Source organism: Loxodonta africana, chromosome 4, assembly GCF_030014295.1.
Source record: "Loxodonta africana isolate mLoxAfr1 chromosome 4, mLoxAfr1.hap2, whole genome shotgun sequence".
Classification (NCBI taxonomy): domain Eukaryota; kingdom Metazoa; phylum Chordata; class Mammalia; order Proboscidea; family Elephantidae; genus Loxodonta; species Loxodonta africana.
In genome coordinates, this window is record NC_087345.1 from 74,129,108 (window position 1) to 74,151,916 (window position 22,809).

Sequence of the window (22,809 nt, forward strand, 5' to 3'; positions counted from 1 at the left end):
CTTGTGAAGATTATTGAATCCTGACTGAATGGAACAGGAAATTTACCATCACTCTTGGCTTGCTCCCAACCACAGATGTGATAACCTTGCCTTCTTTTTCATCAGACAAGTCACAGATCATGTACTTCAGGCGAGAGCTGAGTGAAGAGCTCTTTGGCAGATCATGAGTCGAGTCAGTCCTTCCAGTTGGACTTTGAGCCATTCACCAGCCCATTTTGGATATGGTCATTATTAATTTGCCAGTTGTTCCATCCGTTTACAGTCTATTTCTGAAAATCAGCCAGTGAAAACCCCATGGATCACAATGGACTGATCTACAACCGATCGTAAGAGTGGCGCAGGACAGGGCAGCCTTTCCTCCTGTTCTGCATCTGGTTGCCATGAGTCGGGGGCCAGCTCAGTAGCAACAAATTTGCCATCTAGTCACTAAGAATGTGATGAGAACCTTCTCAGATATCATAGTGAAATCCAGTTCTCTGTGATCCCTTCCTTAAGTTTACCAATAGTGTATCAACAATAAAATTTTTAATTTGTTGGAATAAATGGTAAAACCATGCTAGGTGACTGGAACCTATTTTAAACCCGCTAACTGCTCTTTTACAATCTTTTTATTCATCTTTACACCTTCTAAATGTTCTTTTATACTTTTTGGTCTCTACAAGATTTTCTTAAGCCAAATATAGCTTCAATCCGTCCCAAGCAGCAGAAATGCCTCTTCCTTGATTTGCTATATAAAAATATTCATGCTATTTTAACAAAAAAGCCCACCCCTAAAAGCCTAATTTTGTTGTCTGTGCAATATCTGTAACCCCCAATTCCCTCTGGGTTTTGGATTACTGACTGAACATATTGGTCCGCGCCATCCATCCACTTATACCGGTTGCCATCAAGTCGATTCTGACTCATCATCAGGTCGATTCTGACCCATCGTCTTGTAGTCATCCTAAATGCATTCTCTTCGGGGAATTTGCCTTTGTTTGGTTCTGTGCCTTTATAACTTTCAGCATGACCTTTTAAGATCTGAGCAGCTTCATTGGTTTCCATAGCAACACTTGCTTCTCATTAGGATTTTTTTCTTTTTTATGATTGCATAGTCAGAGCTTCTACATCTCATGAATACTCTTTTGGTTTAGAATTTGATGCCCAGAACTACGTTCATGTTGTCTGAGAATTCCCATTGTGTGTTTCACCGCGCATTGGTTGTGTGAACCGAAATAGCTGCTTCTGAGAAAGAAACAATAAGCCTTCTCCCAGGCTTGAATCCCTGTATAAAATACATAAGAGGGTCCCTTTTATGCTTGGGAGCTGAATGGCTATCACCTGTCCTGTGGCCAGTGCCTGTAGAGGCTTGCCCTGGCTTATAGGACCCTGGCCGTTTTGCAGAAGAGAGTCACCAGAATAGCTGGAATTTGCCTGTGAGCTTTTGTGCCTCTTCCCCTCCTCCTATATGTTCTCATCTTGTAGAAATCCAAGGGCGAATGTACAAGTGTTACATGATTCAGTATTGGGACTGAATTCAGTTTATTCTTTTTTCTTAACATGAAAGCACAGAAGCTATATAAACATGTCCATGCTGTTCTTAAGGTAACATTGTCATCTTAACTTTCTTTAAAAGAAGAAGACATTTGAAAGCATGGCTACACAGATGACAATATGTATCACTTTTGGTCTTGGGCCTTCCTAAAGAAGGAATAATCTGAATTTAGGAAATGGTTCTTGGCAGTCTTGAGTCGGCTGTGTCCCAGTTTACCGGGTCCCAAATTTTTTTAAGTCTTGATAATAGCTTAGAAAGGTTTTTGCAGTAGTGTTTGGGGTGTGCCTTCAATATTTGGCACAAAGTAATATGGAAGCAGTTGACCATATAAAAGGTAGCCAGCTGCCACAACCTCCTGGACAACCTAAACATGTCTGCACTTTACATTCATGTCGTGCTTTTAAAATTTGTTTGAGTTTAAAATGTTAAGGGTATATACTTAGAACATCAGGTAGTGGTGATCCAGGTCCCCAGACCTTTGAATTAGCCCAGCCCACCTTCATTCTCCTTTCGTAGTCACTTCCCCCCATTTGTGTTGCCATCACCCTGTACTAGCCATCCTTTTGGCTGAAATACTGTCACAGTCTACGTGGGCTCCCCACTATAATTCGTGTCTCCTTCCAGTTAATTTTCAATGCTGGACAGCAGCCAAAATGAGCTTCTAAAATACAAGCTAGGTTATATCATTCCCTTGCTTAAAACCCTTCAGTGGCTTCCAATTGCATTTGGAATAAAAACCAAAATTATAAAAAATCTAGAAGGAGGCCCATAATCTGCCTGTGAGATGACTCCAGCTGTATCTCTTCGCACAGAGCTCCTTTCCCACAGTATTTTCTGCCTCAGGGCCTTTGTACATATATGTCTCTCTTTGCCTACTTTCACTCCTCTCTCCCTGCTTACCTGACTGACCTCCTGCCTCAGCTTAAATGTGACTCCTTTAGAGAAGCTTTTTCTGACATTTTGTGTGTGTGTGTGTGTGCGCTTTAAGTGAAAGTTCATAGAACAAACTAGTTTCCTGTGTGATAAGTTTGCACATAAAGTGTTTCATGACCTTGGTTTCACCCCCCACAATGTGTCAGCACTCTCCCCATTTCCGCCCTGGTTTCCTCATTTTCTTTCCTCCTGATTTTCTACCTCTTCCTGCCTTCTCATCTTTGCTTTTGGGCAGATAATGCCTTTTTGATCTCCTATAATTGTTCTATTGAGTACGTTCCTCTCCCCTGTTAACTGTTGATCTTAAATGTGCCTGTCTATTGTTTGACTGGGAGGTGGTCTCTGGGAATGGCTTCCTTTCCAGGTCAGAAGGGTATCTTATGGCCATAGTCTTGGGGGTTCCTCCAGTCTCTGTCAGACCAGCAAGTCTGTTTTTTTTGTGTGTGTTTGATGTTTTTGTTCTGCAATTGTCTCCCACTCTGTCCAGGACCCTCTGTTGTGATCCCAATCAGAGTAGTTGGTGGTGGTAGCCAGGCACCATCTAGCTCTTCTGGTCTCAGGGTCAGCCATGTAGGCTGTGATTCATTTGGTCTGTTAGTCCTTTGGACTAATTGCTCCCTTGAGCTTTTGATCTCCTCACTCTTCCTCACTCTGGGTGGTAAGAGACTGATAGTTGTATCTTACTTAGATGGCCGCTTGCAAACTTTTAAGGTCCCAGGTGCTACTCACCAAAGTAGGTGGCAGAACATTGTCTTTTTGTACTGTATTGTGCCAGTTGATGTAGATATCCCCCAAGTCTGTGGTCCTTCGTTTTCCAGCCTAGGAACTTCATTACGCAAGGTGTTTGGTTATGTCTAAGAGATTTTCTTGACTGTAGCCCTTGTGTGCTCTGCGTAAGCTGTACCTGTAGTCATGTATGTAGAAATATCCACCACCAAACCTGTATTTGCCAGTGGCTATGTTCGCTTATATCTTCCCAAACCTCTTGGTGTATCTATTTGCCTATTTGCCCATTTGTAAATTGCTTCGCCTCTTTGCACGTTACGTAAAATACTAGTGCTGCAGGATTGTCTAAGCTATAGTAGTTACCATTGTAGCTCTTTATTCTTGCATTCCCTCCATTGTCCTTTCTTGCCTTGGTCATGTTGTATTGACTTTCCCCCATGTTATGTATTGCTTTTCCTTCACCAGTATAAACTTACGTCTTCTATCTAATTGGTAACTTTCCACCCCCCTTCCGTCCCTGGTAACCATAAAAGTTCTTTTTTTTTCTTCCCCTTTATGTAAACCTTCTGTTGTTACTTTGTAATAGTGGTCTCATACAATATTTGTCCTTTTATGATTGACTTATTTCACTTAGCATAATGTCCTCCAAATTCATCCATGTTAGTGCCATGTTTTGTGGATTCATTGTTATTCGTTATCATTACATAGTATTCCACTGTGTGTATGTACCACAGTTTGATAGTCCATTCATCTGTTGATGGGCACTTAGGTTGTTTCCATCTTTTTGCTGTTGTGAATAGTGCTGAGGTGAACATGGGTGTGCATATGTTTATTTGTGCCATGGCTCTGATTTCTTCAGGGCATATACCTAGGAGTGGAATTGCTGGGTCATAGGATATTTATATTTCTAGATTTCTGAGGAAGCGCCGTACCATTTTCCAAAGTGATTGTACCTTTTACATTCTCGCCAACAGTGTATAAGAGCTCCAATCTGCCCACAACCATGCCAACATTTGTTATTTTCTGGTTTTTTGATTAGCGCCAGTAATGTTACGGTGAGATGGTATGTGATTGTAGTTTTGATTTGCATCTCTCTAGTAGCTAATGATTGCGAGCATATCTTCATGTTTGTTAGCCACCTGAATGTCATCTTTGGTGAAGTGTCTGTTCATATCCTTTACCTGTTTTTTAATCGGATTATCTTTGTATTGTTGAGATGTTGAAGCTTTCTATAAATTTTAGAGATTAGTCCCTTGTCAGATATGTCTTAGGTAGAAATCTTTCCTAGTCTGTAGGTTCCCTTTCGACTCTTGTTTTTCTAACATTCTTATCTAAATTAAGACTTGTTATATTCTCTCATAGGTCTTCATTCGTTTCCATTTTAGCAATTACAACAATTTGTAGTTATCTACTTAAATCTTTGTCCCTACAACTGCACAGCTTATGGAGCTAAAGACCATGTTTGTTTTATTTTTTGCTCTAGTCCCACAACCTTTTACAGTACCTGATGCATACCCGTACACCCGTTGCCACTGAGCCAATTCCGACTCATAGTAACCCTATAGGAGAGAGTGGAATTGCCCCATGTGGTTTCCAAGGAGTGGTTGGTGGATTCAAACTGCCCGCCTTTTGGTTAGCAGCCAAGTCCCACCAGGACCCCTACATGATGCGTCGTATGTACTATTTGTTGAATGAATGTGTAGATGAATAGATTCATGCTACGACATCTTACCGAATGTGGTAAAATAGAAAGTGCTCAGAAATTGCAATAAAAAGAGGTGAATTCTTGGCCCTGTTCTGCCATTTATCTACTTTGTAACCTTGGATAAATCTCGACCTCCCTGTGGTCCAGCTGCTTTTTCTCTTTAAGTTGGAGTTAATGATCTTGACCTACTTCTAGGAAGATGTTGTAAAGATAAAATTAGCCATTTTTTAGATAATGTTCTTTGGAAACCATGTGATAAAATGCCTTCTCATCTTTAACACCATTGCCCAGCGAATGACCAGCATAGAGTGAAGGGAACTGAAGGACCTTGATGAGCACAAAGACCTGGGGACAGAGCAAATGCCAGGCACACGAGGTGTGAGTGTATGTGGTTGAGGAGGGTGTGCAGAACTGCATCGGGTCATCTCCGCCCATGGCCTGTGATGAGGGATGTGGAAAAAGAGTGCTAATTCTTAGGCTTGATTACCTTACCATGTCCATGTGGAGACCATGTACTGTAGTGGGAAAACACTCAACTCAGAGATGTCTTGAAATACTGTCTGAACCCTACCACTGATCAGGTCTATGGCCTTAGAAACATATATAAAGTCTGTTTCTTTGTTTCCTTAATGTAAAATTGAAATGAAAATAGTAATGTTCTTGCCACTCTTCGAGAAGGATTGAATGAAATAATGTATGTAAAAGTTCTTTGGAAATGCCTAATATATGAGGAAAGTAGTGTTGAAAATTGTGCAAGAATTAATTCAGTAACTGTCCAAAGTGCCTCCTTGGCACACACTGAATACATAAATTCCTTGGTAATAATTTTAGTTGAATTTTTTCATTTGCAGTTAGAGTACCGTGAACACTGTAACTATTATATGTGGATTTATAGAGCCCTTTTTTGGGGGAAAAGAATTTCCACACTTCCTGATTGGTCTGAGGGTAGTATATTTTGATCAACACTGAGCAAGAGGGTGACTCTGACTGTATTTGCATGGTGACTGCTACAATGTATGCAAATGTAATTATCCTTTTCAGCACAGGGCAGTGGTGCATGTAGGATATAAAGTATCTGGTTGGGAGACTGAGCTGGGAAATATGCCTCCAGCTAATGCCATTTTTGTAGACTGCCTATTGACATCAGTTGATTTTAAAGTGTACCAAAAGTGGGAAGATTCAGTCTATGTCATTTATAAAATTCATCTTGATGCCAGACGAATTAAAATATTAAAAGCAGGCCTTAGACCGAAGGACATGCCCTGCCTTGTTGCCCCTGTAGGTAGGGCTGTACCTTAGTGACGTGGGGAGGTAAAGGCAGGCTGTAACGCAGCATCTAAAATTCTGGGCACTTCCTTACTTCCCTCAGAACATCTCTGTTGATGGTACTGTGGCCTCATGTTGCTTTTGACATCGTAGTACTTCTTTGTTACGAATTAAAATGGCTTCTGTAGGTGTGTGACTTTAGGCTTGAGCAGAAGATCTTTGAAGTTGTGATCTTCCACTTCACATCTTTATACTTTGCCTAAGAAATTTTGATGAGATTGCAGAAGCCAGCATCTTATTGTTAAGTTGATGGGAAAACATTTAGCAAGAAACTAAATACTGCATTTGTTTCCATAGATCTAGGTTTTAAAAGCTTGATAAGAACTGATAAGAGGATTTTATAAATCCTGGAAATTAATATTAAATTCCGTGCCCCACCATGAAAGTTATATATGCTACAGATCTGCCTTGTGTCATCCATATGTATTCTTTTGTGTGTGTCTTTTTGTAATTGAGATATAATTTACATACCAAAAATTCACTTTTTTTAAATTCAGTGGTTTTTAGTACACTCATAAGGTTGTGCAACCACCACCATCTAGTTACAGAACATTTTTATCACCCCAAAAGAAACCCTGTGCCCACTAGCAGTCACTCTCCATTCCCTCCACCCTCCTTGCCAGTAGCACCCAGTAATCTGCTTTCTGTATCTATGGATTTGCCTATTCTGGACATTTTGTATAAATGCAGTCATCAAATATATGGCCTTCTATATCTGGCTTCTTTCACTTCACATAATGTTTTGGAGGTTTATTTATATTGTAACATGAATCAGTACCTCATTTTTATGACGGAATAATATTTGATTGTATGGATTACCACATTTTGCTTATCAGTTTATCAGTTGACGGACATTTGGGTTGTTTCCACTTTTTGGCTATTATGAATAATGCCGTTATGAACATTTGTGTACAACGTCTTGTGTGAACATATGTTTTTAGTTCTTTTGTTTATATACCTAGCAGTGGAATTGCTGGGTCATAATGATAACTTTTTAAGGAACTGCCAAACGATTATCCAAAGTGACACACCATTTTACATTTCCATCAGCAATGAACAAGGGTTCCAATTTCTTCATATCTTTGGATGTCTGATTATAGTCATCCTATATTGGGTGTGAGGAAACCCTGATGGTGTAGTGGTTGAGTGCTACGGCTGCTAACCAAAGGGTCAGCAGTTAGGATCTGCCAGGCGCTCCATGGAAACTCTATGAGGCAGTTCTACTCTGTCCTGTAGGGTTGCTATGAGTCGGAATCGACTCGACGGCACTGGGTTTGGTTTGGTATTGGGTATGAAGTATCCTTTTAATTTATATTTTCCTAATAACTAATGATTTTCCGATTCAATATCATTAATATCACACGCAAGCAAAATTTTTCTGAAGATTATTCAGAAAACAGCTGCAGCAGTATATTGACAGGGAACTGTCAGAAATTCAGGCTGGTTTCAGAAGAGGATGTGGAACCAGAAATATCATTGCTGATGCCAAATGGATCCTGCTGAAAGCAGAGAATACCAGAAGGATGTTTACCTGTGTTTTATTGACTGTGCAAAGGCATTCGACTGTGTGGATCTTAACAAATTATGGATAACATTGGGAAGACTGGGAATTCCAGAACACTTAATTGTGCTCGTGAGGAACCCTTATATAGAGCAAGAGGCAGTTGTTCAGACAGAACGAGGGGATACTGATTGGTTTAAAGCCAGGAAGGTGTGCGTCAGGGTTGTATCCTTTTACCATACCTATTCAATCTGTATGCTGAGCAAATAATCTGAGAAGCTGGACTATATGAAGAAGAATGGGGCATCAGGATTCGAGGAAGACTCATTAACAACTTACATTATGCAGATGATACAACCTTGCTTGCTGAAAGTAAAAAGGACTTGAAGCACTTACTAATGAAGCTCAAAGACCACAGCTTGTATGGATTGCACCTCAACATAAAGAAGACAAAAATCCTCACACTGGACCAGTGAGCAACATTATGCTAAACAGAGAAAAGATTGAAGTTGTCAAGGATTTCATTTTACTTGGGTCCACAATCAACACCCATGGAAGCAGGAGTCAGGAAATCAAAAGATATTGCACTGGGCAAATCCACTGCAATAGACCTCTTTAAAGTGGTGAAAAGCAAAGTTGTCACCTTGAAGACTAAGGTGCGCCTGACCCAAGCCATGGTATTTTCAAATGCATCATATGCATGTGAAAGCTGTACAATGAATAAGGAAGACCAAACAAGAATTGATGCCTTTGGATTGTGGTGTTGGTGAACAATATTGAATATACCATGGACTGCCAAAAGAACAAACAAATCTGTCTTGGAAGAAGTACAACCAGAATGCTCCTTAGAAGTGAGGATGGCAAGACTGCGTCTTCCATACTTTGGACACGTTGTCAGGAGGGATCAGTCCCTGGAGAAGGACATCATGCTTGGCAGAGTACAGGGTCAGCGGAAAAGAGGAGGACCCTCAGCGAGGTGGATTGACACAGTGGCTACAACAATGGACTCAAGCATAGCAATGGTAAGGATACGCAGGACTCGGCAGTTTTTTGTTCTGTTGTGCATAGGATCGCTATGAGTCGGAACCGACTCGTTGGGACCTAACAACAATAACTGCAATAACTAATGACATTGAGCATCTTTTTATGACAATTTGTATCTCTTCCTTGGAGTAATGTCTGTTCAAATCTTTTGTGCATACATCCTTTAAAAATTTAATCTCGACATGAAGTCCCCTGTGTGTTCCTCAGCCTAGGAACCAACCTATCTTCCTCCCGTCTTCCCTACCCTATCCCATTTAAAGACCCTCTTGTCTTATTGCCAAAGCAAGAAACGTGGGAATCCTCTCCTCTCACCCTTTCAGCACGTCTAACCTGTTACAATGTCCTGTAGATTCTCCCTCCTTAGTATCCCTCAGCTCCATCCTTTCCTCCATTCCCACTGTCACCGCCTTGCGTCAGACTCTCCTCCCATCCCTTCTGGACAACTGGAATGATCTCCTCACTAATCTTCCTACCTACAGCATGTCTCTCATCTCTCTTCTATGCTATCTGCAGCAAACCTGATGGCTGAAAATCCTTCCAGGGTTCCCCAAAGCCTGTAGGCTAACAGACTTGTGAAGGTAGCCCACGAGTCCCCAGCTCCTTCCCTTTTTATGTGTCCAAAATTTCCTCAAAACAGACTTCAATAATAGGGAACCCAAGGTTGAGAAGGGAGAGTGTTGATTTGTCATGGCTTGGTAACCAATGTCACAAAACAATATGTGTGCTAACTGTTTAATGAGAAGCTAGTTTGTTCTGTAAACCTTCATCTAAAGTACAATTTAAAAAAAAAAAAAAGGTTTAAGATTGGCTTCTCTGGATGCCCTCTCTGACGTGGCATCTCCTTCCCAGTCAGGTTTTGTGTTTTCCTTGCCTCTGCACCTACAATACCTGCCCATACTTTTGCCATAGCACTTGCCTTACAGTGTTCTGTAATAATTGTGGGATTTTTGTATTGTTTTATATTTGTTGTTGTTTTTCTATCTCAATACTTTTGGTAGTTTCTGGTATATAGTAAACGCTCAAATATTTATTCAACAAATAGCCACCTAAGCACCCATAATGTGCCAGGCCCTGTGCTGGGTATTCAGGTTGTCCAGACATGGTCCTACCCTCTAGATAAAGGTAGTATAAGGCAGCTTGTAAAGAGTGAACAGAAGGCAACCCAGAGAAGAGTCTAGAGCAGGAGTAGTCCAGCAAATGGTACGTGTTTGAAAGCCTTGAAGAAGAAAATACCATGGGGTGTCTGAAGACCTGAAAAAAGGACAGTGACTAGAATTGGAAGGCGTACTCTCCTGCCTGGTGATAAGCTCATACAGGGGTTTTAAGCCAGGTTAAGGAACTTTAGATTTAATCCCAAGTGCATTAAGAAGCCATTGAAAGAATTTTGAGCAGGAGATAGGATCCTGTTTTAAGAGAGATCTTGTATATAGTGATTGTTTTAGAGGGTGGTGGGGGTAGAAGTAGGGAAGCAGCATACAGATAGCATGATATAGTGGTTAAGACATGGATTCTGGGTTCAAATCCTGTCTGTGTTACTGTGTGATCTAGGGCAAGTTACTCAGCCTCTCTGTGCCTCAGTTTACAATCTGTAAAATAGAATCATTAATATTACATGCATTTTTGAGTTCTGAGGATTACACTAATATATGTAAAGTATTTAGAACAAACCTTGGCGCAAATTAAAAATTAAAATTCAAACACATTATCTGCGCTGAGATTAGTTGTTACAAAAACAGCAAATTGTTCAACCAAAAAAAACCAAACCTGTTGCCGTCAAGTCGATTCCGACTCATAGCGACCCTACAGGACAGAGTAGAACTGCCCCATAAGGTTTCCAAGGGGTGGCTGGTGGATTCAAACCACCAACCTTTTGGTTAGTAGCTGTAACTCTTAACCACTGCACCATCAGGGCTCCCAAACAGGGGTCAGTAAATTGATGTTGAATGGATGCCAACCTAGTTTTTTAAGTTCAGCTGTTGATTTTTTTATTCAGAGGAGGGGTTGGGTTGGAAAGTGTTGCCTTTAGCCTGGTTTCCTCTTCACGGCCAGAACAGTGCAGATCTTACCAGGAGAAGATGCAGGCCGTGACTTCAGCCCAGTCAGTGGTGCAGGAAGAGCTGCTCTGACGGCAGTGGCAGGAAGCAGGCACCAGCACAGGACCCACACGTTCAATGTTACCTGCTCCTTAAAGGGACTATATATCATGAATCCCTTTATTTCTGGATTCAGTTTATGGGAATGTATAGTGACCAGAGGAGACCCATGGTTTTGGATACCTGCCCTGTAGGAAATCTGATTTCCCTTCAGCTGTTCTTGGTATTAAGGGAAAACTAATAATCGTAATTGCTTTCAGGCCCTGGTACCACACTGGAGATTCAGGTCAAGGCAGGACAGGAGTCACTGTGCATTTGGCAGACTTTAGTTACCTACACTGCTCCTACCCTGTTGGGGTCCCACAATACTAGTACACTTTGTTGGAAGTGGTAATGTATTGAGACCATGATGGCAAAATGGAAACAGAACCAGCCCTCTGGATCCACCCTTGAACATAATATGGGTATATTATGTCAGCTTGTGTGGCGCTCGGGGAGAGGCAGTGCATTTTGCTTATAGTACTGCTCTTTGGACATCATAAGCAAATCACAAAAGAATGATTGCTTTCTTTGCTGGATAAATGTACTCCTAAGATCTTTCTGGAAGAGGAAGCTGGTTTAAAGTAATCGTATCATCTGTGATGCTGGCATAGAGTGTTTCGTTTCCTTGTATTTATATTTAGCACTAAAATGAGTACGTGGGAGGAGGCAGGAAGGTAAACTCAGGAACAAGGTGGACAAGAGGGTGAGACAATCAAAGGAGAAATTTTCACGATAAATTTGAAGGACCATTGATCTGGTGTAAAATAGAATTTTCACCGCTCCTAACATATAGTAAATGACTGATTATCTGAAGTGAGCACCGTGGAGATAAAGGCCTCAGAGCTATGACTTAGCAGATTAAAAGTCTGAGCCAAATTTTAGTGTTCCGTATCTAGAACCTATATTAATAATAAACTCTTCATAATCAGGAGGCAGATTGCAAATTACCATGCTCTGCCTTGTTGTTTTTTTTTTTTGGCCTTAAGTTCTGTGAGCATTTGAGGATCAAGTCAGCTGTTCTGTGCATTTTTCTGGCTTGTGAATGACCTGCAGGCAAGGCCGAAACTGGGAGGTATTTATAGAATAAACATTTGTGGAATGCCCACTGTGTGTAAACCCTGAGGCAGGAGGGGAAAGGGTATGGGAACTGGAAAGTACTGCTTAAGTACTGCTTAAGACAGACTTCAAAGGAGCTTGTCCTTTAAGGGTACACGTCACGTCACGGAGTCAGAATAGAGAAAGGGCAAGGCAGCTGTATTAGTTATCTATTGCTGTGCAATAAGTTCCCAAAACTTCATGGCTCAAAACATATCTCACAGTTTCTGCAGACCAGGAATCCGGGAGCAGCATATCAAGGTGGTTCTGGCTGAGGGTCTTTCATGAGGTTGCCATCCAGATGTTGCCTAGGGCCAGAGTCATGTGAAGGTTTGACTGATGCTGGAGGGACCCCCTTCTGAGATGGCTTACTCACATGGCTTGCAAAGTTAGTGTTAGTTATTGGCAGGAAGCCTTAGTTCTTTGCCATGTGTCCTCAACGCCATGGCAGCTGGCTTCCTTGGAGTGAGTGATTCAAGAGAAAGAGCAAGGAGGAGGCCTTGATGCGTTTTGTTACTTAGTAACTCACTCTACTGGGCAGTGTTTTGTTCTGTTGTGCATAGGGTCGTTATGGGTCGGAACCGACTCGACAGCACCTAACAACAACAATAACACTTCTGCGATATTTTATAGAAGTAAGTCATGAAGTCTTGCCCACACTAAGGGAATTAGGCTCCACCCTTCAAAGGGAGAAGTGTCAAAGAATTTGTGGACAAATTGTAAAACCACCAGAGGTGCTCGGTGTGACTTTGGGGAAGTGCCAAAGTCAGTGCTCCAATCTGGGTGCTGGAAGGGCTAGGATCCCAGTTTTTTTTTTTTTAATCCCAATGGGATAGAAGGACATCAGAAGGACAGCGGGCCCTGCTAACATCAAGGGATATATAAAGAAGCTTTACACTTGTCTCTTTTATCTTTCCCTCTTTGTATCTCTGTGCTCTAATGACACACCCACTCTGGGCCTGACATGCTAAATGGACTTCTTGGAGGGGATACTTGCAGTTCACCATAGACCTTTGCTTATATAAATACGTGTTAGAAAAAAGGCCCTTGTGCTGAGTTGAAAGTTTAGGAGACTTCTGAAGGAAGTAAGCTGCTACCCAAGAGTCATTGTGACCATTCTAGTTCAACTCTTCTTCCATTCTTCACATGTAAAATAAAGATTTATTACTGGCCAAGAACAATTTGGGTGCTCAGTTGAACTTTATAGGGGGTCTGAAAAATATACTTTTCTATATTCATCTCTAACTGGAGAGAGAATCCTATTAGAAGTAAGGCCCTTAATAACCAGGAAGGGAGGGAAGAAATAATAAAGGGCCTGAGTAAGTGATCCAGAGGGATGGGGTAGGAATTCAAATAAGGGTGAGATCCACATGGGAAGGTTTGGGAGCAGGTAGGTTAAAACCAGAAGCTGGGCTCTAAAGGAAATACAGTATTTGACTAGATTAGGAGAGGAGGGGGAGGACATTACAGGTGGGAGGAGGGAGAGCAATATGAACGATTGTGTCTCAAGATGGCAATCTGTGGGATGGTTGGAGGCCAGCTGGCTTGAATAAAGCAGCTATTCTGGAGGAGTAGATCGAATGAAGACCTTTTGAAGAGCCTGAACCTATTTCAGATCCTTGTCAGATTACTAAATATGCTGAAAAGATAAGATCTTCTTAGAGGGGGCTTCTTTATAATCCCTCCCTGGTGACAGACATAGTCTTCGATCTTAATTAGAGAAAATGAACAAAAGGAAAAATAATCATCTACAAGATTTGGCTGTAAGAACGTTCTTCTGATCCTAATGTTGTCGTCGTGTGCCATCGCCTCGGTTCTGACTTATAGCAACCCTATGATATGACAGAGTAGAACTGCCCGTAGGGTTTCCTAGGCTGTAAACTTCAAGGAAGCAGACTGACACATATTTCGTTGACAGGGCAGCTCTTGGGTTTGAACTATCCACTTTTTGGTTAGCAGCTGAGTGCTTAAGCATTGCGCAAGCAGGACTCCCTTGACCCTATTGAGGGGTGGATATATTTCTGAACTACAAGTTCCATGTGGTCAAATATTTGGTATTGATGGCAGTTTATCATTTTCCATTGTGAGTGCTCAAATTACCATCTTTTACCATCTTAGAGCCATGCTTTTAAAAAAAAAAATATTGAGACTCATTAAACTTAGAAATTATTTTCAAAGGTGATGCAGGGGAGACAATGTATACCAATATGTGCCTTTTCTTGAGGCTTCTTTGGGTCAAAGCCCATTTCTCATTGTGGGAAAGGATGATTTTACTAATATCATATTATTTAAAAAACAAAAACAAAAACCTGTTGCTGCCAAGTCACTTCCGACTCATAGCAACCGTATAGGACAGAGTAGAGCTGCCCCATAGGGTTTCCGAGGAACGACCGGTAGATTCGAACTGCTCACCTTTTGGTGAGCAGCCAAACACTTAACCATTTCGCCACCAGGGTTTCCAGTATTGTACCAGTGTACATAAATTGAGCTCTGGTGGCACAGTGGTTAAAGTGATTGCTAACCAAAAGATCGGTGGTTTGAAACCTCCAGTGGCTCTGAGGGAGAAAGATGTGGCAATATGCTTCTGTGGAGATTTACAGCCCTGGAAACCCAATGACGTTGCTATGAGTTGGAATTGACAGGATGGCAGTGGGTTAATATTGTACCAGTGTACTTAAATCTGTTCTGCTGTTATGTGATAATTGTGGCTTTAATAGAAGTTAATTTATTGTAAACAAAATTTAAGAACTTGTTTCTCAAAAGGAAAAGAAGAGGGCTAAGGAATAAAGTACTTAGCCATTGCACTCTGCTGCTAACCAAAAGGCTGGCTCTTCAAACACACCAAGTGGCTCTGTGAGAGAAAGACCTGGCAATCTGCTTCCATAAAGATCACAAGGCAGTACCTACTACTAGTGAAGATTGACTTGATAGCACTCCACAACAACAAGGGATACAGAGAGGCTCAGAATTTTTATTGGTTGAATGTGCTTTAGGTGGAAGTTTACAAATCAAGTCAGTCTCTCACAAAAAGTTATACACACACCTTGCTATGTACTCCTAGCTGCTCTCCGCCTAATGAGAAAGCACATTCCTCCAAGAGGGGTTCAAATTTGCTAAGTTAATTTTCCTTTATAAATTTTAATAAGAAAGAAGTTTTCATATAATTCTAAGTATATTTTGTTACTGCAAAATAAAAGTAAATTGATTAATCCAAACTGACAAGAACAATCCTAAATATCATTGAGCAAGTCTCAAAGGGCACAAATGACCAGACAAAATCAGCAAGTGTTTGTTAGCACAGTTCATAAATCTCAGTGGTGCACATGAAATGTCAGCTGAGCAGCCAGCCACTCCAGGTTCACATTACCGTATTTCTTCAAGCGCAATGCCTATTCCCGATTTTTTCACCAATATCGCCCCTCATGAATTACGGGCCCTGATTCAATGGTAATGTGTTTGAATTTCTTAATGTAAACTTGCTCCATAGAAGAAATTTCCACCTTATTTTATTGCCTCTGCAGAGCCCTGGTGGCACAGTGGTTGAGAGCTTGGCTGCTAACCAAAAGGTCAGCAGTTTGAATCCACCAGCCACTGCTTGGAAACACTATGGGGCAGTTCTACTCTGTCTTATAAGGTTGCTATGAGTCAGAATCGACTCTACAGTGATGGGTTTGGTTTTTGGTTTGGCTTTATTGCCTCTAGCTAGACCAGGGTTTCTCAAACTCAGCACTATTGACATTTTGGGCCAGAATTCCTTGTTGTGGGAGGTGGTCCTGTGCATTGTAGGATGCTTAGCACCATCCATGGCCTCTACCCACTAGATGCCAGTAGCATCTTCCTCACCTGGTTACAGCAACCAAAAATGTCTCCAGGTATTGCCAAATGTCCCCTGGGGGCTAAAATCACCCCTCTTGAGAACCACTGCTCTCAACTAAGTGAGAGCACTGGCATTTTCATGTGAAAAACAAAATTATAACATTGATGTGTACAGATGGAGCTAGAAAAGACCCTTGTGTTCTGCCATTAGGTGTACAGTTTTCTCTCAGTTTTTATTTATCAGGGGCCTCAATATTGGAAAAAGTATTGGAGATGAAATTGTTGTTAGGTGCCGTCGAGTTGGTTTTGACTCATAGCGACCCTATGTACGATGGAACTAAACACTACCCAGTCTTGCAGCATCCTCACAATTGTTATGTTTGAGCCCACTGTTGCAGTCACTGTGTGAATCCATCTCATCGCGGGTCTTCCTCTTTTTCACTGACCCTCTATTTTACCAAGCATGATGTCCTTCTCCAGGGACTGATCCTTCCTGACAACATGTCCAAAGTATGTGAGACGAAGTCTCGCTATCCTCACTTCTAAGGAGCATTCTGGCTGTACTTCTTCCAAGACGGCCTTGTTTGCTCTTCTGGCAGTTCGTGGTATATTCAGTGTTCTTCACTTACACCACAATTCAAAGGCATCATTTCTTCTTAGGTCTTCCTTATTCATTGTCCAGCTTTCTCGTGCATATGAGGCAATTGAAAATATCACGGCTTGGGTCAGGCACACCTTAGTCCTCAAAGTGACATCTTTGCTTTTTAACACTTTGAAGAGGTCTTTTGCAGCAGATTTGCCCAGTGCAATGCATCTTTTGATTTCCTGACTGCTGCTTTCATGAGTGTTGATTGTGGATCTAAGTAAAATGAAATCCTTGCTTGACAACTTCAGTCTTTTCTCTGTTTATCATCATGTTGCTTATTGCTCCACTTGTGAGGATTTTTGTTTTCTTTATGTTGAGGCGTAATCCATACTGAAGGCTGTAGTCTGATCATCATCAGTAAGTGCTTCAAGTCCTCTTCCCTTTCAGCAAGCAAGGTTATGTTATCTGCATAATGCAGGTTGTTAATGAGTCTTCCACCATTCCTGATCCCTGAATTCTGCTGGCTTATTGGGCAAGAATAACCTTTGTCAACCTCTGTGACTTTATTTCCTCATCTGTCAAATGAGAGAATATCCCTAAGCCCCTTTCCAGCTTTAAAATGAAACCATCTTGTGGATAATAAATAGGAGATCTGCCTTTATAACTCAAGCCTAAAGTCTTCTCAGTGTTGTGTAGGACTCTTTCTAAGGATTTGTTCTTTCATGTATTATTTTTCCAAACCCTTCCCCTCCCCCCCCAAAACAAACAAAACCCGTTGCCGTCAAGTTGATTCTAACTCAAATGCACTTTCCTAATAGTACCCATTTCTTTCCCAAATATTAGTTCTTGAATCTTCCCTTTTGTTTAATTTGACTGAGGCTAATATGTCTTAAAACAACAACAAAAACAACCACATAGTGCCGGATTCTTACTTAACAATTAAACCTAAAAATGTCTGAAGTTAGATTTATAGAGAATGATAATATAATTTGCATATATCTGCTTTCTTTTGGAGCATGCTGATATAATGGATACATTTCCTGAAGCATGAAAGTCATTCATTTGAGAATTCACGTCTGAGAAATGGAATGATGTAATCAGCAACATAACCATAGAATTAGAAACCCCTTTGTATTTTGAATAAGTACCTCTGAATAGAGATATTTGGCTTATAAAGTCTGCATATGTGGATAACAGGGGTAGTTGAAGTTATAATTATTTTTATTTGTATAGCTATGTAAAGTGGAATTAATTTTGTCCAATGGAATTTCAGTGAATTTAAACTTGGAGTATTTCTTAGAGCTGTATGATACTGTCTACTTTGGAGAGGACAAAACTTCATTAAAAAATTTTTATTGAATTTTCACCAAAGCATTTTTAAAAAATTGAATGATGTGTGTTAAACGTAACAGTAAAGGACAAATTGAGGCTTTACTGTATCTCTGCCTTTTATATATGAGAGAATGATTGAAATTTCTGACTAATGGATTTTCTCAGGATACTTTTTAAAGTTGACTCCATGAATCATGTTTCTAAATAAAATACCAAAGTGGCTGAGTTTGTTTTTTTTTTTTTTTACTACTGCTAGGTTTGTCTCGTCAGGGAAGGTATGTAGCTATGTGTGAATTTATGAAAGCTGTACATCAAGCTTGCTGGGGTTTTTTACATTCTTTTTTTTCCAAGTTCCTTTCCATTTTGCCCTTAAGGAAGTAATATTTTAAAATGTATGAGCTATGTCATAAAAAACAAAATCTTTGAAAGAGGCATAATTATCATATATCATTCATGTATCTGAAAGCCTTGCAGTTTTGGATAGAAGGCTCAGATGCCTTCCCTTCAGTTTGTTACTCTCCGACACTAATGTCTACTTAAATCAGAGGGCTAATGTGTAATGACCCTGGGTGATGCAAACAGTTAACACTGTTGTAGGGAAAAAACAACACAAAGTTTAGTAAAGCAAAAAGAAAGTTTTATTCGGCATATATTCAAAAAGACAAAAGTTGAGAAGTAGACAAGTATGCTGCCAGAGCTAATGTCTGCCCAAGTCTAAGGAAATATTACAGGGTAAGCAAGAATGGGAAAACAGACAAGCAAGTTTCACAGCCATGTTTGCCCGAATCCAAGGAACATTGCAGAATAAACAAGAATGGGAAAATGGACGAGCATGCTGCCACAGACATGTCTGTCCATGTCCAGAGAATATTACAGAATAAACAAGAATGGGAAACTGGACAAGCATGCTGCCACAGCCATGTCTGTCCAAGGCCAAGGAAGATTACAGAGTCATCAGTACATATTAACATTACAAATGGGGCAAAACCAATTAAAGCTTCACCTTTTCACAGATTGGCTGGAAATTGTCATCCTACATTTTGAATTGTCTTTTTTAATGATCATTCATACAGGTTTCAGTAAGGAGGATCTTCATTGGTCCAACAAATTTCTATTCGCTATATGTTAATAGAAAAAGATAAGAGTGGAAAGTCTTTTGTGTTCTGGTTTATGTAAAAAGTTCCCTAGAAGACATTTTCCAAGATTATTCTATTGTCCTTATCTCAGGGCCCAATTGATGTGTCCTTGTGAGCTCTCATGATCCCAACTCCAGCTGGGTCACATTCTCTACGCTCATACGCTCAAGGACAGTATTATTTCCTAAATCAACACTCAGCTGCTAACCACAAGGCTAGAGGTTCAGTTCCACCCAGAGATGCCTTGGAAGAAAATCCTGGTGATCTACTTCCAAAAAATCAGCTGTTGAAAACCCTGTGGAGTATAATTCTACTCTGACAGACATGGAGTTGCCATGAGTAGGAATGGACTCAACAGCAACTGATGATATGTAGTAAAAAGCCCTTGTATCTGTGCTTTTGTGCACAAACCGCTCAGGAAGGTCTTGTCTTCTAGCTAGTAACTCTCGCTGTCTTCTCATCACTGTCATCCTCTGACAAGAGCCCCCACTTTCCCTGGGAGGAGTATGTCTTGGAGGCAGCCACAGACCCTATCCCCCAAGTGCTTGAACTGCCTTCTTCCCAATGGATTCTGTTTAAGGTTTCATCCTTTTTTTTTTTCAGCAACCCCCACTCTCTGGGCTTTCTGTGATCCTAGTTCTATTACTATTCCAGGTTTAAAACTCCAGAGCAGAGTTTCTCTGCTGTTTGGTTTACTATATCTCAGAAGGCTGTAAAGTAACAATTGGGAAAGTTGATGACACATGGTCTAGATTTGCCTGTAACTGTATCTTGTTTGGCTATAAAGTTTTAAAAAAATCTATATATTTTCCATAATATAGATTCTTGGCTTCTCTTGAAATGCCAGAGACTTGGCAACACTGAGCTGCAGTCCTATAATCGGGTACAGCTGGGTATAGCTGTCCCCTATTAGAAGAGGCACGTGTTCTCCAGTTGCCCACAATCACCACTTGTCCTCCATATACTATTCTGGCCCAGGAGATGTTTGCTCTAAGGACTTGAGATGTGCTGCTTACTTCCAGGAAGTTCTAGCAGTGATGGTCCACTTCCTCACCTTCCTCTTTCCCTACAACCATATGGTTTCTCTTCTGGAAGAAAAATATCTACTATTGGAGTAAACTGGAGAGTAAGCATGTATCTGAATCTACAGATGTGCTAGGGAAATGGAGAAGCAACTTGTACAAAGTAGTTACAAAGTCAGTACAATGAGAAATAATTTAACAAATAGAGGAAGGGAATGTGATAAACGTTAGCTGTGGCCAACCCATTGTTGTCAACTCCATGTCTGAAGGTTCTGGAGTTTGAATGAAACTGTTATCTAGTTATAGTTACCAGGCTTGAAACTTGTAAATTTGTTTCGAACACTTAATTTTAGTGCTTCATGATGGCATTCTGTGATTGACTGCCACTGGGCCAAGCACTTTGCAGAAGTTCTGTCAAGGCCTGGTAGGAAGGAGCCTGGAAGGATGTTAGTGATGGTAGCCCTTATTCACAGAGAACTTGAGGCTCAAGGCTCATTTTGCTAGTAAGGGACAAGATGGAATTGTAACCCAGTCTAGTTTGACTTAAAACTGTTGGGTTCTCAGCATACCTCACTGCCTGTCTTAGTAAATTTCAGATGTCATATCGTTCGTATCATACTTCATTGTGGTTAGGTAGGCTGAGACTCCGTTTTATGATCTGGAAGAATGGAGGTAATGCCTGCTCTTCCTGCCTCACAGGATTCTTGGAGTGTTGGTTGAGGTGATGTACATGGAGGTGCTGGATACATAACGAAGGGCTAAGTAACTAGAAGGGGGTGTAGCTCCATTTTCCTACATTTGGTTCATTGGTGCTAAGCTCCATCATTTATATGGCCAGAAGCCTTACTAGCAACAATTCAACCTGCTGTAAATTAGAGAAGAGGATACTGGAATACAGTCCTTTAGAAGGCGGAGGTTATGGTTTTGGTGTAAATTCGGTCTTTACCTTTGGAAAGAAGAACACGGAGGTCTGCTCAACTATTTGGCAGTAAGCTATAGGAAGAGCATTAGATAGGAATTCAGTTCTTCATCATCGGAGTCGTTGCTTTGTGGCCTTGGAAACTTTTCTGGGACACTTTTCTGTAATCCAGTTTCTTTATCTGAAACATGAGACAGTTCATACAAATCATTTCCATAGTCCCAGCTCTGATTTTCCACAATCATCAATTAAAGTGACATTGAGCTGTATGCCTGTTTTGATAGTTTCTTGATTTTTATGATGAATATTTATCAAGGCAGCCTTGCAAGGAATACTTTCAAAGCTTTCAATTGTTAGTTGCTTTTAACCATACCCACCACCCCAAAGGACAAACACACTTGCACACTTGCTCATTTAGCCTCTTGGGTTTATGAAGATCTCTGTTAGTGCATGCTTTTTATTCCTTTTTAATTCTGTGTTTCTGACTTCTTGAACGTCATTTAAGAAGAGAAAGAGAAGCCTCTTGAAGAAATCCTAGCCAGAGGCTCTCAGCAACAACAGAAGTGCCCTCTCCTAGGATGAGGGGCTTTGTTCTTTGGGTTCTGAAGGGGCCTGGTGCCAAACTTGAATGTCAGATGATAGCTCTATTTCTTTTCATTCAGGTGATCTACTTCCCAACTTCAGATATTTGAACGCACAATGCTGAAGGCTTTTTCATTTGTGATTGTTACATAAGACAATGAGCAGGATGAATTTGGAAGAGGAATTAGGCCATTACTCCACTAACTGGTGTGAATGAGCAGCTATTTAGAGCTCAGATTACTAGCTGCAGATGTGAAAGGACCATTTTCTGTGATTTGCTGAGACAGTTAACTTCCTCCAAATGTGGACAGTGCTGTTATTAGAGATAAGGCATCACTGCTGTTTAAAATGCAAGCCACTGCAGGGTTCTTTTTGAAAACAGAAATTTAAGTGTCTTGGTTTACCTGTGGAGCGGGAAGAGGGACAAATTTGAACAAATTACTGATTATACATAGGTAGTTGTGACTTGAATATATTTGAGACTCAGACCTTGCTTTTTATATACTATTCCCCCCATGTTTTCAGTATGAATGCTAATAAGGAACTAGAATTGAAGATCACATGCTTCCTGGAGGCTTGTTTTCTAATTAAGTCACTTCCTTAGGAGAAACCTCTCATGTCCCTTCCAGGGGTATCATTTGTAGCCTATATTTAAGCAAGATACTCCTCCCTGGTTAGGGAATTTTTATATTTCCCAGTATTCAAATTGTCACCTTCTTGCTACTAACTTAGCTTTTGATTTCATGGACTGTGTCATAATTTTTGTTTGTACATAATCCTTTGAGGCAAATGATGACAAATTACGTGTACCTTTTTATGTGTGACGATTAGAGGTTTGAAAGAAATAAAATCTTTAAACTGGCTTTTAGATGATATTCTTCCTGAAACGCTATTAAAATTTTTTTTGCGCCCGTTTACTGCTGCCCTACCAATCTGGCAGAGCGTGAGGTAAAACAGCACCTCTGTTTTACCAAAGCAAGTGTTATAGCTGGGGGAAAAAACTGTCAACAGTCATTAAAATATATGGTAATATTTACTTATATCTCCTTATCTGTTGAAGGCCTTGAGGAAGCTGTAGATTAACAACCTTTCCTTTCAATTGAATAATACACACAGAGCAAACTACGCTTATAAGTGTCAGGGAAGGAAGAGTTTTTAAAGTGTGGGCATACCTGACCGGAAACCGTAGGAAGGGCCGGAAACGTAGGAAGGACCGTTTGCCCACGATTGCTCCAAGATCGGGATGAGGGCAGTGGAAGGGAGAGGTGGCATATTCAAAGGTAGTTGCTGCAAAACAAACTTTTATCAGGGAAGTTGTACAGTCGATTTTTAAAAACAAAGAAAAGGCTTTCCTATTCACTACTAAGCTGAGACTGAATGCAGGTCAGCCTTTCATTTCCTGCCCAGGTGAAAAATA

The 22,809-nt window shown here is 40.7% G+C and overlaps 1 protein-coding gene and 1 long non-coding RNA gene across 9 annotated transcripts in view; both read left to right on the forward strand.

The window, feature by feature from the left end:
- The window catches only part of PPM1H (protein phosphatase, Mg2+/Mn2+ dependent 1H), a 328,683-nt gene that overhangs the window by 70,856 nt on the left and 235,018 nt on the right, over positions 1–22,809 (forward strand). The window lies entirely within an intron of this gene.
- Positions 1–22,809, forward strand: part of LOC111752891 (uncharacterized) — a 52,051-nt gene that overhangs the window by 23,741 nt on the left and 5,501 nt on the right. The window contains exon 2 of the long non-coding RNA XR_010321819.1: positions 1–22,809. This exon is cut by the window's right edge and continues 5,501 nt beyond it. This is a non-coding gene — a long non-coding RNA (uncharacterized LOC111752891).